This window comes from Chrysochloris asiatica, unplaced genomic scaffold, assembly GCF_000296735.1.
Source record: "Chrysochloris asiatica unplaced genomic scaffold, ChrAsi1.0 scaffold00005, whole genome shotgun sequence".
In the NCBI taxonomy this organism is placed as follows: Eukaryota; Metazoa; Chordata; class Mammalia; order Afrosoricida; family Chrysochloridae; genus Chrysochloris; species Chrysochloris asiatica.
Genome location: NW_006408523.1, coordinates 7,719,683 through 7,733,159, shown reverse-complemented (window position 1 = coordinate 7,733,159; position 13,477 = coordinate 7,719,683). Strand labels below are relative to the sequence as shown.

General features: G+C 42.9%; 1 pseudogene; it reads left to right on the top strand.

The window, feature by feature from the left end:
- The first annotated feature begins 306 nt into the window (after nt 1–306).
- On the top strand, nt 307–8,756 carry LOC102826417 (annotated as a pseudogene).
- Nucleotides 8,757–13,477: the final 4,721 nt, after the last annotated feature.

The following is a 13,477-nucleotide window of genomic DNA, read 5'->3' as shown; positions in this document are numbered from 1 at the left end:
GATGTTCTCCCATGTAAAGTATCACTCAATTCACAACAAAAACTTTAAAAAAAGGCTAATCCTGTGAATGACTAGGCTGCTGTGAACACACTTCTGAAGAAAACTGAGAAATCAGAGAAAAAGGGAGAGAGGGACAGGCATAGAATGAGAGATGTCTCTTCTCTTCAGGTCTTCTTTGTGCCTGGGACCGGCCTTGAATGTAGAAGACAGCTTGTTCTAATAAACACTCAAGTGGTGTTGTTCAAAACAGGAGTCTGCAAGAATCCATTGTCTCTGATTTGCAATGATGAATTATTTTCGTCGACCATGTATCTGGTCCTTGGCACGCACTGCGTGGGCGGGCACCAGGCACGCCCCAGTGTGTCATCTGGCAGCCAATGGTACCCGAATAGAGGAAGTCTAAAGGGTACATGTGTAATACAGCTTTGTTTCATAATTTCATTTCTGGATTCAATTTTAAGCAGATGTGCACTGCTCTCTTTCTGAAGGTAAAAAGCAATGAAAACTGTGGCTTTTTTTTTTTTAATGAAGTGAGCCCTTGAAAAATATCAGCTGTGTTTGGTTTCAAATTTTGCTATTCACACCCCCACCTCCCACCCCGCCCCATCTCCTAAGGTTCTCTTTTTGGCAGCAAAAGATTCCATTAAAAATTCTATACATTCACTGTGTCCATCCTTCCTTCTCAACAACACCCATGTAAAGTCTCCACTCACTGAAGAAGAGAAGTCCTTCTCAGTTTGGTTTGACTCTGAAATGACAGCCATCACCTTAATAAGTTAGCAATTGTAATAAACCAACCCACCACTCATCATTCAGTAGTGGTTTGTGTTTTGCTACAATACTACAAGTAATGCCACTGGCATTTCAAATATCAGCAAGTATTTCAAATGCCAACATGGGGGATGGGAACCCTACGGATCACAACAGAACTCGGTGTGATAGAGTGCTGCAAGATGATCCCCCTAGGTTCAAAGATGCTCAACATGCACAGCAGATACAACAATGGGCCGCAGAAACCCAACCGGCCCTGAAGGTGGTACAGGAACAGACATTGCTTCTTTCTACTGACCAGGACACCATGGATCAGAGACAACTGGACAACAACTATAATTTGCAACTGTGTGTTCATTTCTAATATGTCTATTATTGTGTTGGGTGACTAGACAAAAAAAGGTATACTCTTTTATCTAATCCCAAGAGTATCATAATAGGGTTGGAGAGGAAACTAACACATGGTAAATTACATGAGTTACTGTTAGGTGCTGTTGGTTCTGACTCACAGCAACCTGATGTACAACAGAACGAAACACTGGCCGATCCTGTACCACCCTCACAATTGTTATATCTGAGCCCATGGTTGCTGCCACTGCATCAATACATCCTGTTGAGGGTCTTTCTCTTATTTTGCTGACCTTCTACTTTTCAAAGCATGATGTCTTTCTCTATGGACAGGGCCCTTCTGATAACATGCCCAAAGTATATGAAATGAAGCTTCACCATCCACATGTTTAAGGAGCATTCTAGCTATATTTTATCCAAGATAGAATTGTTCCTTCTTCTGGAAGTCTATGGTATAATCAATATTCTTCACCAACACCATAATTCAAATGCATTAATTCTCCTCTGATCTTCTTGATCCATTTGTCCAGCTTTCACATGCATATGAGGTGACTGAAAATATCATGGGTTGGGTCAGGTGCACCTTAAAGTGATATCGTTCGCTTTTTAATACTTTAACGAGGTCTTTTGGAGCAAGTCTGTCTAATGCAACATGTCATTCAAAATTCTTAACAAGTTCAGTTTTTTTCTGTGTGGCACTGTGGGTTAATGCACTGGACTGCAAAGTCGGTTTGAACAGCAAAGTCAACATTTCAAGCTCACCAGCTTGAAAACCTTGGAAACCCTATAGTAGGTCGTTATGGGTTGGAACCAACTCGATGGCACTTAACAACAACATCATGATACAAGGGGCTTCCAGAAAATTCATGGGAAAAAATTCATTATCCTTTTTTTTTTCCCCATTATCTTGTACTTCTATTTCTTCATGACCTTTTTGAAGCCCCCTTGTGTAGTTAGAGGTGGTGTCTATGGATATGTGAGGATTTATTAAGTGTTGTTGTTGTTGTTGTTATGTGCCGTGGAGTCGGTTCTGACTCATAGTGACCCTGTACAGGATTTCCGAGGCTGTAAATCTTTACGGGAGCAGAAAGCCTCATCTTTCTCTCGCAGAACAGCTGGTAGTTTCGAACTGGTGACCCTTAGGTTCGCAGCCCAATTCGTAACCACTACGCTACCAGAGCTCCTTTTATTAAGTATACCACCACCCCACCCCACCCCCAAAAAATGGAAGGAACAGACAAGAGTGGTCAGGGAGAATGCATCATCTTTACCTGTTAGAATCCTTCTTGTCAACTGGAATCAGAAATATCTACATACCCTCCTTCTCTGCTCTTCTCCAAACTAATACATCTTACCCAAACGTCACTGTGGCTCTCTCCCTTTTTTTTTTTTTTTTGAAGATAACAAAAAGTTTGTATATTTTCAAAAAAATTGAAAACCAAATTCCTCCTGCAGAGTGTGGCTCTCTATTTTTCTGCTGGCTGTTTTTTTGTTGCTATTTTATTTTTAAAGCTTTACTTAAAATGTCAATGTTGAATGAGGAACAAGAAAAGTTTGCATGTGGATAAGAGACTGGGAATAGCACAGAACCATTGGCAATTCACAGCACATCATCTTGCTAATGGATTCCTGAGCACATTTGCACATTCCTCTGTTTTTAATCCTCTCTGGCAGCCTTCCACGCCCAGGCATCATCTTTGGGGCAGAGAACCAGGCACGTTTCTCATCAACTTTAATCCTGGTTTCAGCCAGGTGCGTGGCCACTGAGTCCACAAACAGCACCACTGGGAGTGAATTTCTGAGATGGAAGTACATTCCTGGGTTAGGAATGAGCCTCACTCCTTACAGAGTTGTTGAAATTTGTAGGCAAGTTGAACCAGGAGCATGTGGTTCTTACTTAATCTTTATTTAAAACCTCTCCCCTGATTTAAAAGCTGTATCGCAGCAAGTGAAGTTGATTTTGATGAGGAGGAATCACTTGATGAAAAGGCATTTGTTTGGGTTTAGGGGTTGGTTCAATCACTTCAAAGTGAGGGCAAATTGGCGCAATGTGAAAGGGCAAACACACAAGGTACTCGAATTGGACATTTATAACTGTACAGCCTACAGTTGCAACATCATAGATATGTTGTTGTTGTTGTTGTTGTTAGGTGCTGAAGAGTTGATTCTGAATCATAGCAACACTGCATAGGGTTTCTGAGGAGCAGCTAGTGGGTTTGAACTGCCAACCTTGTGATCCTACAACACCACACCAAGCTTCCATTATTTACAACCAATTATGTATGAAATCCATCAGTTGTCTGTCATTTTGTCACACTGTGGTGGCTTATGTGCTGTTATGATGCTGGAAGCTATGCCACCGTATTTTAAATACCAGCAGGGTCAACATGGTGGATCTCAAAACTAGACCAATGAATAATACCCATATACATGGAGAAAAGATTGAAATTGTCAAAGTCTTCATTTTGCTCAGATCAACCTTCAACAGCAATGGAAGCAGCAGTCATGAAATCAAATGACACATTGCAGGAGGCAAACCTGCTGCACAAGACCTCTTTAAAGTGTTGAAGAGCAAAGATGTCAGCTTGAGGACTAAGGTGTGCCTGAACCCAAGCCATGGTATTTTCAATAACCTCATATGCATGTGAAAGCTGGACAGTGATAAATAAGGAAGACTGTAGAAGAATTGATGCATTTGAATTATGGGGTTGGGGGAAAACATTGGAATACCACGGACTGTCAGAAGAACAAAGAAATCTGTGTTGGAAGACGTACAGCCAGAATGCTCCTTAGAAGCCAGGATGGCCAGACTTAGTCTCTCATACTTCAGACATATTATCAGGAGAGACCAGTCCCTAGAGAAGGTAAAGTAGAGGGTCAGCGAGGAAGAGGAAGACCTCCCATGCGATGGACTGGCACAGGGCAGCAACAGTCGGGTCGGCTCAAACATAACAATGCTGTGAGGATGATGCAGCCCTAGGCAGGGCTTCGTTCTGGTGTGCAGAGGGTTGCTATGAGTAGGCACCAACTTGACAGCACCTAACAACAACAACGTTTTAGTACAGTCTTTATGAGTACCAGTGTGGTGCTTGCTGTAGGATAAGCACTGGACCGCAATGTTGGTTTGAAGCTCATATTTCATGGTTCAAACTCACCAACTGCTCCTTGGAAACCCTACACAAGGTTGCTATGTATGAGTCAGCAGTGACTCCATGGCACTTAACAACAATCTAGAACGTTATCACTGTAGGATAATTGCAAGGTTGCCTAGCCACTCCTCGGAAACCCTATACAGGGTTGCTATGAGTCGGAGCCTATTGTGGGACACTTAACAACAACAACAACGTATGCCACCAACAAAGCCCTGGGTAACACTGTGGGCTAAGTACTGCACTGCTAACCACAAGGTCAGTGGTTCAAACCCACCAGTGGCTCCTTGTGAGAAAGATGAGACTGTCTGCTCTTGTAAAGAGTTATAGTCTTGGGAAGCCAGGGAGCAGCTCTCCTCTCCCTCTAGGGCTCCTGTGAATCCAAATCAACTTATCACAGTGGGTTTGCTTGTGGTCTGCGATTTATCTGTTACTGAGAATTGAAAGCAATTTACCTGTAAAGTCTCATAAGACTAGACTAGTGGCTTCAACCTTAATTGGACATTAGAATCACCTGGAGAGACTTACTATCAAGGTCCCTACTGTGTGATCCCCCTCCCCTACTCACCCCTAGGCCCAGGCCCCATCCCTGAGAAACTCATTCAGAATGTGAAATCAAATGAAAGACTATGCTCTCTAAAGTTTGTGCAAGCGCTGTAATTTCCTGATTTTTGTTCATCGTGGGTCCTATTATAAGCATTGATTCACCTGTCATCTGCCTGGTCCCAATTCTCTGGCGGAGTCTGACAGACATTCATTACAACAGCCTCCACAAGTTTGTTTCTCCACCTTGGTTTGCTTTAACCTTGCACCAAACGAAGAAGGTGAAGCAGGTATCACACCACGAGTCTAAAAGCCGCTCAAGAAGGAGGTTAAGTGGCACAAGCTCTTGACTCCCATCACTTCGGTATTTCAATCAATAATAGAGTCTGGAGACCAAACAATAAAACAACGGTGAACACACAAGAAAAGAACTCTGAGCTCATTGACTAATCAGGAGGCCTTATTTCCAAAGACTAAATCTGATTACATCGCTGCCTTTTAAAAACCACTCAATGGCCCCCTTATGCCAAAAGGAGAAAAAAAAAATCGGAATTCCTTTGTGTGGCATAAAGGTCCTTTGTGTGACACGAGGCCTGGTTCCCTATTACCTCTGCAGCCGCAGTTCTCAAAGGACCTTTCCTGCTTCCTATAAGCTGAATGTTTTGCGATTCTCCAAACACTCTGGCTAACTTGTGCTCATGCATTTCCTCAAATTACTGGTTCTTTCTGAAATGTCCATTTTCCCAAGTCCTTGTCTTCCTCTACCTCCGTTTCCGGTTCAGTTTCGGGACCACCAATGGTTGCTCAGCTGTGTGTGAACGGGTCTGTACTTGTTGTCTGTTTAAGGTCACAGCTGGCGTTGAATAAAAGTTCCTTGAATGAATAAAGATTAGGCATTCCTAGTTATCACTCCTTAAATTCGAAATACGTAAACAAAATAAAATACAGCGTAATCCTCTGGGAGGGGTTGATATCTGAGTCGACAGCAGATCGGTTGGTGGAATCCAAGGTCTTATTTATTTAAACTGCAAATCAGCCTTTGCTGGTCTGTCTGTGTTTCCTGGGTCATGAAGGGATTCAGAGGCTGTTGATGGTAGCAAACCTACATGCTGTTTTACTCACGCCAGAGCTTGTTAGTTTCCTACATAGTTAGGGTTGTTAAGTGCCTTTGAGTCAGTTCCAACTCATAGCGACACTGTGTAAGGTTTCCGAGGAGCAGTGGGTAGATTTGAACTGCTGACCTTGTGGTTCGCAATTCAGTGCTGATCCTACAGCAAGTCGACATCTGTACATACATATATTTTGTTGTTGTTGTTAAGTGCCGTCGAGTTGGTTCTGACTCACAGCAATCCTGTATAGGGTTTCCAAAGAGCGGCTGGTGAATTTGAACCTCCGATCTTGTATTTCAAACCAACCTTGCGGTCAAGTGCTTATCCCACAGTGCCACACCAGGACTCCGTATGTATATCTATTTATATATATGCATGTGTGCTTAATTTAAAATAAAACCAAATAAAAGAAAAAGATAAATATGCTGTTTTATCTAGTATTTTGTATTTTAGGAAATACAATCATTTCTTTCATTAGCCACTTTCTCTTTACCTGCAGACCTGATTCTCAGAAAACATGCCGATTCTTTTCCTCCAAGACTGTGTTCTGGTGACTGTATTTGAGTAGGCAGAGAGCCGTGTGACACTGCCCTCAGACCATAAAATGACACGTGATCCCTTCACAGCTCCCCAGTGACGTGGGTAAAAGACAGCACCATTTGACAAGAGAGGAAGGAGTGCCCGGCAGTCAAACGAATATGTGTAAGTCCTACTGCACACGCGCAGATCTGAGGACAAAATGCATGCATTAATTATGTCACGCAAATGAACTGGTAAACATTTCAATCAGCAGAAAGAAAATAATCCTCGAATCACTGTAAGGAGGAATCGGCAGAACGTCTTCCGTAGATTTGGTTTGTTTGTTTAGGTTCCAAACTTCAGGCTCTTGGAGTTCAGGATGACATACTGTATGTATGTATTCACACCTCTCTTGGAGATCCCAGAGACATGACAACAGAGAGACCCAAAGAGGAAAGAGGTTCAAATAATAAAGAGAGCAAGAAGGAGGGTATCAGTCAGTTAGGTGGTTCCGACTCACAGCGACCCTGTACAGGGTTTCTGAGGCTATAAATCTTTACAGGAGCAGAAAGTCTCATCTTTCTCCCGTGGAACAGCTGGTAGTTTCAAACAGCTGTTGTTGAGGTTAGTAGCCCGACTCGTAACCAGAACTCCTTCAGTCAGTTAGAGTTGGACAAACCTCCAGAAGATAACAAGCAGATAGACAGGGCAGACAATGAAGGAAAGCAGAGCCCAAGATAGGATTTCTGGAGGCCCTGTACGAAATAGTCCATCTCTTCAGTGGAGGTCTGAAGACGATTGAACCTTGACAATGGCTGAGACAATGGGCAGAAGTGAAATGGAAGCTGGAAAAACAGAGGGATGGATTGAACAGCTGGGGCCATCACCTCTTTCTGTACTCCAGCTCACGCTCTCTAGAGCATCTGGAAGGCCCAAATCTCCATGTTATTAAGAATAAACCGAACAGGCACCAGCTGCCTCATTAAAGAGCAGCCTTTATGCTCTGTTCACCTGTGCCCACCCTTCTCAGTAGCCATTCAGCCCAATGGCTGTGAGAGAGGCTCCTGTGATTTGGTGGAGACACAGAGCCTGAGAGTGCTGAGAGCATGGAGGGAGCTGGGGCAGGCCACAACACAGAGAGTCTCCAGTGGACTGTAGTGTTAGCAAATGCAGCAAGCTCGTTGGTGGAGGCGAGTCCAACCCCATGAACTACAACACCTACATGGACGAGAAGAACGGCCCTCCTCCTCCCAACATGACCACCAATGAGCGGAGAGTCATCGTTCCCGCAGACCCCACACTGTGGATGCAGGAGCATGTGCGGCAGTGGCTGGAGTGGGCAATAAAGGAATATGGCTTGATGGAGATTGACACTTCCTTCTTCCAGAACATGGACAGCAAGGGATTGTGCAAAATGAACAAAGAGGACTTCCTCCGCGCCACCTCCCTCTATAACACGGAAGTGCTGTTGTCACACCTCAGTTACCTCAGGGACAGTTCACTGCTGGCCTATAATCCTCACGACTGAGTGTTAAAGAACATCCTTCTTAAGACTCTGTCAGGAGAGGAGGATGGGACAATAACATGAATTCTGGCCTCAACAAAAGTCCGCCCCTTGGAGAAGCACAAACAATGAGTAAGGATACTGAGCAAAGGCCCCAACCAGATCCGTATCAGATCCTGGGCCCAACCAGCAGTCGCCTAGCCAATCCTGGAAGTGGGCAGATCCAGCTGTGGCAATTCCTCCTGATAGTGCCAATGCCAGCTGTATCACCTGGGAAGGCACCAACGGGGAGTTCAAGATGACGGACCCTGATGAGGTGGCCAGACGCTGGGGGCAGCGGAAGAGCAAGCCTAACATGAATTATGACAAGCTGAGCCGGGCTCTCCGATATTACTATGACAAAAACATTATGACCAAAGTACACGGCAAAAGGTATGCCTACAAATTTGACTTCCATGGCATCGCCCAAGCCTTGCAGCCACATCCGAGCGAGTCAATCATGTACAAGCACCCTTCTGATATCCCCTACATGTCTTCCTACCATGCCCACCAACAAAAGGTGAACTTTGTGCCCCCCATCCCTCCTCCATGCCAGTCACTTCCTCCAGCTTCTTTGGAGTGACTTCACAATATTGGACCTCCCCCACTGGTGGGATCTACCCTAATCCCAATGTCCCCCGCCATCCTAATACCCACATGCCCTCACACTTAGGCAGCTACTACTCAAACCTTAATCATCGGTGGCCTTCTAATCGAAGCTTATCCCTCACACTCCTGGATACTTTGGACTCTAAAGGACGTATGTGGCCTTGAAGAGAAACAAAACTGGATGTTCTTTCTTGTTGGATAGAACCTTTGTATTTGTTCTTTATAAACATTTTTTTAATGTTGTTAATTTTTGCTTCCTCTACCTTCAACAAAGAGATGGATAATTCCGTGGGCCAGTACCCCAGTTTGGATTCTAATCCTCCTATCATCTTATGAATTAAACATTTAGGTTACTGGAATGGTTTTATATGGTTCTGAGAAAGAAACTGTACGATCTCTTTATATTTTTATGACCAAGGCAGTTTCTTGACAACACACAGGTCTCATCATAGACTTTGTGGGGTTCAGTTTGATAAAGAGTCATGGGCTTATCCAGTCAAGTTCTGGTTTGACTCTTAGTGACAAAAAGAGGCAGAAAGCTTATTTTAGAAGAATTTGATTCAGTGGACGGTAACTGGAACATTGACTGTAAGGCTAGTGAGAACTCAACTGGAATTTTAAAAAAAAGAACGTGTGTGTATTTAAGAAGCCATGGGCATTGCAAAATCTCTCTCAGTGGGCAAGGTGCACTAGACTGACCATTCTCTCTAGATATAGTCAAGATAGAAGCTACAAAATTTTCATGCTAATACAGACATTACTGAAAGAGAATTAAGAGAATTAAATAGCTTCTTCTTTTTTTTAAAAATAATGACAGTGGGTCCCAAAACTTGGAAGAGTCTTAGGGATTTCTAAACACAAGCAGATTCGCAAGAGCTGTGCGTTTGCCAGACCGTCAGTCCAGGGTCAACCAATCAGAAGGCAACTTACTGTATAAATTATGCAGAGTCATTTTGCTATATCTCACAGTATTAAAAATAAGTAAATAAAAAAATTAAAAAGAATAAATATACGAGTTGACCTCGGTCCTAAATAACAATTTTACTATCAAATCAGTTGTTATTTTTTTAAGTGTAATTTGTACATCTTTTGTCAATCTGTACATTTGGGCTGTTTGTACATTTTTATAGCTGGTTTTTTAAAAAACGTAATGTGACTATTACAGAAAAGAAAACAGTTTATTTGAGTCTCAGACTTGCTAGAAAGAGAATCACTGGTGCAGTTATTTAACGGGAGTGCACAAAGAAGTAAAAAACAAACCATTTAAATCTGTAATGCTTGGAAATGTTTGTAAATAACAGGACTACAATCATCACAACTTGGAAAAAAACAACCAAACCTTCCCTTGTGGATATAAGGGATCTTCTGTTCTACATATGCAATATATTTTTAGATATTTAAATATATATAATTTTTCAGGTAATCATTGACTTTTTAAACTATATTAAGTGTTAAGCTGACAACTGTCAATGGAGACTATGTTGTAAAATAATTTGACTAAATAAATTGTGCCTTCTTCTCCCAAAAAACAAAAATAAAATAAAAGAATAAATCGATAGGTAAGGCAGTGTGAGCAGCCACAGGCCCAAACCACCCATGGCTATTACAGAAAAGAACCCAAGAAATACTGATGAAATTGGTCGTCTCAGAATTGTAGATATCAGATCGAGGTCATATAGACCAGGGGAGAGTAGGGGTTCATAGGGCACCCCGCTTCACTCTCTTTCCAACGACTCAATGGCCATGTTAAGATGACAACAACCAGGACAGGGAACAGTAAGGTCTGAAGTCTGTAGAAGCCAGGCCCCAGAGAAGACACTGTGGGCAGGAACCAGCGAAAGGATGCCTTGGTGCGCCATGATCCTATGATCACATCGAGGGACTGTTGTAAATACCAAGAGGCCCAGACTTTACAAACAGCCAGGCCCCTGTGAAGACACCACGGGCAGACATTCCTGAGCACGCAGGCCTAAAAAGGTGCCTTTAATTCTCAACATTATTAGTGATTGTTATTATTAAACGCCGTCGAGTTGGTTCTGACTCACAGTGACCCATATATGGTTTCCCAGAAGCAGCTGGTGAGCTTGAACCTCCGACTTTTCAGTTCAAACCGAACTTGTGGTCGAGGGCTTGTTGTTGTTGTTAAATGCTGTCGAGTTGATTCTGACCCATAGAGAACCTGTATGGGTTTCCAAGGGAGCAGCTGGTGAGCTTGAACCACCAACCTTGCATTTCAAACGACTTTACAATCTGACGCATTAGCCCACAGCAACACACCAGGACTCCGGTAGAAGGTTTAGGGAGATGCAAACCAAAACTAAAATGAAGTATTACCTCACGTTGATTAGAATGGACCGGTAAAGCTGAGCCCCTTGGAGCAGGAGGCTGTTTTGCAGAATGCACCCTTTGAGCGTTCACAGATGGCTAAAGGAGCTTGGTAACACTTGCCGTGTGACTGAGAGACTGAAGACAAGAGTGAGGCGAGCCTGCAGTATGGCAGAGAAGAGGCGTTCCTGTCTGGAGAACCACTTCGTCCTGAGTTGTTTCTGATCCTGCTCACTTCCCCAATAAACACCATAATCGTGAGGATTGTTCTGAGTTCTATGTGGCCATTGCAGTGGATTATCAAACCCAGATGTGAAGTAGAGGGTGCTGGGGAAGGGATAGTTAGGGTCAGAAGATGGTGAGGAAAGATGCACAGAGGAGGCGTGTCTGATTCTTGGGTTGGTTTTGAGTTGGATTCTTTTTCCCTCTTGCGAAGCCAGGGGAACTCAGATATGGTCCCCACAAGGTTCCTGTAGTCACTATAAGTCAGAACAGACTTGAGAACCCTTAATGTGTCTACTGTTTTGAACAGCAGACACAGTATTCCTCTGTTTTTCCATTAATGGATTTTGGTTAGCCTATTGTTCACCCTAACTTTTATCCAACACCCCAGACAGCCACTTCATTAAAAGTCCTACCTACTTTTGTGTTTTCAACAGAGATGTCCTCTCATAAGAAGAAGTTTTTAGCTCTGGGAGAGCTGTTGTTGTTCAGTACCGTCAAGTCAGTTCCAACCCATAGCGACTGTGATAGGGTTCCCAAGGAGCAGCTGGTGAGCTTGAACCACTGACCTTGCAGTTGAAATGGACCTTACAGTCCAGCACATTAAGCCACATCTACCAGTAAAGTTGTATATAAAAAAGAATTCACAAATATTGTAGGAAAAAATAATTTCTTGGTTTTAAATCTTGGGAATTGTCAATATAAGCACAATGCCATCAGAACAAATGAGCAGAAATTATTTTTCCTCCTGGAGAAATATAAACGCCAAGTGGGAGCCCCTTTTTACAAGTGCCCATTCCTGACTTGACGCCAGTTTGAGGTAAGCGGAGTCCAAAGTCCTCCCCAAACCAAAATAGCCCAGTGTAATGGAGAACGGTCAATGGGTTGTCTGGAGAACATTTGGTACAGCTGTGTTTGATGGTTGCCATGGAATAGTGTATCAAACATAAATAATATTCAGGGACGCCAGTGTCTTTAGAAAAGGAGAAAAAAAAGTGAAGCTGCTAATACTATCAGCTGAGTTTATCTGTTTATGTAAGAGTATTGCAAAGTAACACCCACACGCTTAGGCCTTAAGCCTAATGGCGCAGCCTTTGTAACATGAGCTGAAGCTGATATGGCAGCAGATGAGGATCGTTGACTGTGGAAAACAAATATTAAGAAAACATTTTGGAGACCTGGTGCAGTGGGTCATAAGGACGTGGAAGTGCAAGCTGATGGCCCCACAGTTGGCTTCGTAATGCAGATAGTCAGTACCACTGTTGCTAGGAAGTGTGTGTGTGTTTTCCTAGCATAATTATGTGTGGGAGCCAAAGGCATTCAAACACCAACTCGATCAAAAACAAACTGCTACAGTACGGTGCTAATATTAGTAAATAAACTGAAGTGATCCCATCCAATCAAGCAGATATGTGGCTTGGGCAGTGTTCCTGAACATGAGGAAACAAGAATTAGGAATATACTTGAATTTCTACCAATTCCACCCAACCAAAGACTTTAGGGGTAAATGTTGTCCTATGGAGAAATATCACAAAGTTGTAATAGTGACATACTTTATAGACGTGAAGAAAAGAGATTTTTCTTTTTTGCATATGCAACAAAGAGAAAACAAAGAAAATAAACACCCATCATCAGAACAATGTCTGCCCAAGTCCAGAGAGCATTACAAAACCAACAGTACACATAAAAATCAAGAATCGGTGAAAGTTTCACCCTTCCAGGGTGGTGGTGGTTATGAAGTGCCATGGAGTTGGTTCCATGGCTGTTAATCTTTATGGGAGTAGAAAGCCTCATCTTTCTCCAGTGGGGTGGCATGTAGATTCGAACTGCTGACCTCTATAGAAGCCCATATGGAATGTATACATAGACCAAGAGGCAATCGTTCAAAGAGGGTGCTGTGTCATTTAAAATTGGCAATGTGTGTGTCAGGGTTGTATCCTTTCACTACACGTATTCAGTCTGTGTGCTGAGCAGTTCAACTCTTAACCTACTACCTACCGGAGCTTCTTTCACCCTTGTGTGGGTTTGCTAACAATTCCTGAATTGTTGTGATGGTTGTTCAAATGACTCTTATTACAAGTTTGCAATAACAAGTCAGGAGGGTCTTTATTGGTCCAACAAAATAAAAAAGGAAAGAAGTAGGAGGGCTGTTGGCCCAGTTGTAAGGAATTTTAGGTGTTTAGGTATAATCCATAAGGAAGGCTGGAGTCTTAAATAACTACTTCAAGCTTTCTTCACTTTCAGCAAGTAAGCAAGATTGTGACATCTGCATATCACAGGTTGTTAATGAAGCTTTCTCAAATCCTGATGCCAACTTTCTTCTTCATATGGTCCAGCTT